General features: G+C 39.3%; 1 pseudogene; it reads left to right on the forward strand.

Annotated features, from left to right (window-relative positions):
- The first annotated feature begins 1,346 nt into the window (after positions 1 to 1,346).
- On the forward strand, positions 1,347 to 4,063 carry LOC135644181 (uncharacterized; annotated as a pseudogene).
- The last annotated feature ends 1,032 nt before the right edge of the window (positions 4,064 to 5,095 follow it).

The raw sequence follows: 5,095 nt of genomic DNA on the forward strand, positions 1-5,095 counted from the left end.
CCAGTTCAAGCAGCATGAGGCATTTGAGAGACTGGTACATAGTAAGGATGATATTTTTCTTCATTTGGAGGATTTGCAGGAATCAACAAGGATCAACACAACTCAACCAACTCCACACTAGAGTCAAAGTCATTGGCGAGTTGAAACAGTATAGCGGATCAAAAGTTCGACTACTCAACAACAGTAGCGGAGTGCAGTTGGGAGCCAAGAGGTATATTATAGCTGGAGCAGAAGATTGAAGACTTAGCAAAGGTGAGGAGTTGCAGTGTCGGCAAAAGGCTTCGACGAGGACGTCGAAGGAATAAGTGGGGGAGAATATCACAAACAAAGTTCTAAACAGGATGTTTGATGTAATACTTATGTATGTCTGTGTCTTTCTATTTGTTCATACTTTGCACAACATGTGAGGAACGGTCGAAGGCTTCACAGCCCCATTTTAGTTGAGTTTGGTGGCCTTCTTAGGCTTGTAAATAAATATTGTGTCATATGGACACTTGTGAGAGATATTCGGCCTATAATGGACTATTTTGACCCATTGTTGTGCAACCGTTTAGAGCTTGTAAAGTATGTTTGTAATTTGCATTATCTATGAAGTGTTTTCGGAAATTTTTGCTTATGGATCCTAAGTGAGGCATTTTATCTAACCCGTTTTCCCTTTTGTAGGTCCTAAGGGACCATGGGAGGCTTCGGGGAGGCTGATTTTGCAGATGGACACGCAAGGGTGCCACACGACTTAGGCAAATCCAGCTAAGTCCGTGACAACATGGCAAATCAATACAACCGATTCGTAGATATAGAGGACCAAACAAGATTGCGCCTATGCGTCGCTCTATCGCCAAATGAGATAGAGGTGGATCTACCGGAGCTAACCTTCTATTTCAAGGGCGACGCCAAGATGTGGCTATTGTTGGAGAATTACTTTGTGTTCACGGGGTTGAATAAGGAAATGTTGTGCTTCCTCGGATGTGGTCGACGGGCTAACAACGATGAAGAGATGGATTGGAGGGCGTCCATGAATAAGGAAGCGATGCCACCACGGACGCTAGCGGTGTTGTCGTCCATCATTGATATCGTCGACCATCGAATATTAAAATTATTATTTTTTATATTTTTATTAGTAAAACTAATGTTGATAAATAGGTTTAATTATTTTATTTTGGTAATAATTACGAGGATGGTGATATAACTTTTTTAAATAGAAGGATGGACGCTAAAAATAATAAACTACAAGGGCAATACGTAGATAGCCCTTCGTTGGCTGCTTCCTGTCTCGAAGGAAAACCGTTTACGCGTGCGGCCCTACGATGAGCGTCACAGCCGAGTAGGAGGAGAAGAAGAAAGGGGGAATGGCAGCGTCGTGGGTGCACGGGTGGCTCCACTGGTGGCTAGTGGAGCACCCAACATTCGAGTCCCTCGAGTGGAGGCCCAACGAGACGTTCGGTGCCTCGGTCCCCATCGTCGCCATCGCCGCCTTCCCCTACCTCGCCCCTCCCCTGTCCTCCTCGCCCTCCTCTCCTCCGCCCACAACCTTGTCTTCCTAGACCTCTCCGCTTCCATGGCAGCCAGCTATGCTCTCTCAGCTGCCACCCGCCTTCGCTCCCCCCGATCTGACACCAATCGCGACGTGCCCCTTTTCTTCTGAACCTACGTATTCTACCTCTCCAAGCTCTCCGAACTTGCTAACTCTTTCCTCATCCTCCTCGTCGGTTGCGGTGGTCTCACCTTCCTCCACGCCTACCACCAACCACCACGTTGTCGTCGTTGTCATGTGCTACGTCTGGCTCTCCACCTCACAGTCCCTCATGCCGATCGCCCTCGTGACCAATGCCGCCGTCCACGTCGCGATGTATGCCTACTACCTCTCCTGCAGCATGGACTATTGCTGGCCGCTACGCTGGAACCGGGCCATCACGGAGCTCCAGATCACCCAGTTCATCTTCAGTTATCTGAGAATGTAAAATTCAAGGTCTGATATTGAAAAAGCTTGTCCATATTTCTTATACACACTAAGCTCAATCACATTCTATGATCCTATTGGGTCCAGCCAGCTTGGACAATTGGGCCTTTTGAGCCCAAATCAATTAGCAATGGGTGCAACGAGAGCACGCAGAACTGTGGCGGCGCACGGTGAGTGAAAGGAACAGAGAGAGAAAATTAGGATATTGAGTTTTTCACTTGACGATTAGTGGCCAAACATTATTAGTTTTGGCCCAAATTTTATGCAGAGAATCTTTGCAGCAAACTGTGTTAATCTACTATTTATCCTCTCTGAGGTACTTTTCTGCTATACCCACTTTGTGAGACCTAAAATTCTCTTATGATGAGATCTATGAGATGAAGATATGCTATTATTGAGCTAAGATATATAATCTTGATGTTATTGTGATCATCTTACTATTTTAGAGAAGACTTATTGTAAACATGTTATTATTATTATTGATAGTAGAAGTTTGAGGTGGACTACGGTCCCGTAATTTTTTCCACATTGAGTTTTTCACGTTAAATATTTGGTCTCACTATATGATTGATTTATCACTCTACTGTTTATGTAGTTCTGGTTGATATTTATATTTGGATATCAAGTTGGTATTTTGATGAGAAACCCATTTTGATACACAAAGAGGGAAAATAATTATTCTGCTTTAACAAGTTTTTCCCAACAAGTGGTATCAGAGCAACAGGTTATTTAGTGCTAGTTTTTTCTCGTGTGATTGAAATGGAGGATGGTATAATTAAATTAAACTCATCAAATTATTTTACTTAGAAGCTTATGATGAAAGATTTGTTTTATTGCAAAGATTTGTATAAGCCCATCAAGGTTAAAGATAAACCTTCTACTATGGACGATGAAGAATGAGAAGTTCAATATAGAAAAGCTATTGCCTATATTAGAAGATAGATGGATATAAACTTGCATGAGCATATTTCTGATGAAACCAGAGCTGATGTTGTTTGGCAAAGCTTAGAAAACCTCTTTGTGAAAAAGATAGTGGGAAATAGAATTTCTCTCCTCAGAAGACTTATAAATTTAAAGTATAAAGATGGTGGAAATATTGTTGAGCACATAAGCCTCTTTCAGAGTCTTGCAAATAAGCTTGTTGCTATGAAAATGAATATAGATAATGAGATGTAAGGATTATTACTTCTTAACTCTTTACTAGAAAGTTAAGAAATGTATATGGTGACAATTTATAACTCTACGTCAGAGGGGACTCTAATTATAGATATGGTTAAAGACAATTTTCTAAATGAAGATGCCACAAAGAAAGAACAAAGAGAATCTTCTTCTGGTGCATTTGTTACTTAAAAACAAGAAAGACGTGGAAGAAGTCATAGTAGAAATCCACATAGTTATAGAGGAAGATCTAAGTCTAGAAAAGATATCAAATGTTTCCACTGTAACAAGTCAGGTCACACAAAGAAAGAGTGTAGGTTTTGGAAGTGAGAACAGAATGAAAGGAAGAAAAATGAGAAAGAGACCAATACAGTTGCTGCTAAATGTAATATCATTATTGTTTGTGATGACAGTTGTGTTAGTCTTGCAGCTCAGGACAGTAATTAGGTAATTGACTCTGATGCTTTATTTCATGTTACTTCTCATGATGATTTTTTTAGATCTTACACTATTGGTGATTTTGGTAATGTCAAAATGGGAAATAGTAGTACATCTAAGATTGTGGGTATTGAAGATATTTGCTTAGAGACTAGTATTGGAAGCAAATTGATACTCAAAGATGTAAGGCATGTTTCAGATATTTATCTTAACTTGATATCTATAGGCAGACTTGATGATGAGGGTTTTGCATATTATTTTGATGAAAGCAAATGGAAACTTATTAAAGATTCTCTAATTGTGGCAAGAGGAAAGAAACTTAACTCTTTTTATGTCATGGAAGCTAAGCTACACAAAGAAGAGATTAATACAATTCAAAAGAGTGAAAGTATAGATCTTTGGCACAAGAGGCTTAGTCATATCAGCGAGAATGGACTTCAAACTCTTACTAGAAAGCAGTTCTTACCAGAGTTGCAAATACATCTTTTAAATCTTGTGATCATTGCTTAGCTAGAAAAACACATAGAGTTATCTTTCATACATATCCATCATCTAGAAAATAAGATGTTATTGATTTAGTTCATACTGATGTCTATACTATGTAAACTAGAACTCTTAGAGGTGCTCTTTATTTTGTTACTTTTATTAATGACCATTCTAGAAAAGTGTGGGCTTTTGCTTTGAAATATAAAGACCAGGTACTTGATGTTTTCAAAGAGTTTCATGTCAGTGTCGAAAGAGAAACTAACAGAAAGTTAAAGTGTATTCGAGTAGATAATGGTGGCGAGTATAGGGGTCATTTTGAGAATTATTGTAGGTTCCATAGTATCAGGCTTAAGAAACAGTTCCTAAAACTCTTCAGTAGAACGGTGTGGCAAAAAGGATGAACACAACTATTGAAGAAAGGATTAGGTATATACTTTCTCATGCCAAGTTACCTAAGTCATTTTGGGGAGAAGCTATGAGAACTACAGTTGACCTAATAAATCTTTCTCCATCAGTTCCTCTAAAAGGTGATGTTCCAAAGAGAGTATGGAAAGGAAAAGATATATCTTATAATCACTTGAGAGTATTTGGGTGTAAAGCATTTGTTCATAGTTCCAAAGATAAAAAGGGTCCAAACTTGATAATAAAGCAAAAGCATGTATCTTCTTAGGATATGGTCATGAAGAGTTTGGGTACAGATTATGGGATCCAATGAACAAGAAGATTATTAGAAGCAGAGATGTTGTATTTCTTGAAGACCAATTGTTTGATGATGATGATAATGTTGAGAAGCCAAAAACCTCTATTTATATTCCTTGGGGTTTGAGTCCAGTTCCTTCACCTATAGTTCATGATGATCATAGGGGAGATGAATAAGGAGATTGTGGTGAGAATGTAAGTGATGATACTCCTACAGTTGATGATGCTAAACCAACTGAACAAGTACCTCCACCACCAGTTGAGATTCCATTGAGAAGATCCACTAGAGAGCGACAACCATCTACCAGATATCCTCCATATGAGTATGTTATGCTTACTGACAGGGGAGAGTCAGAA

The sequence above is a fragment of the Musa acuminata genome, chromosome BXJ3-8, assembly GCF_036884655.1.
Source record: "Musa acuminata AAA Group cultivar baxijiao chromosome BXJ3-8, Cavendish_Baxijiao_AAA, whole genome shotgun sequence".
NCBI classification, from domain to species: domain Eukaryota; kingdom Viridiplantae; phylum Streptophyta; class Magnoliopsida; order Zingiberales; family Musaceae; genus Musa; species Musa acuminata.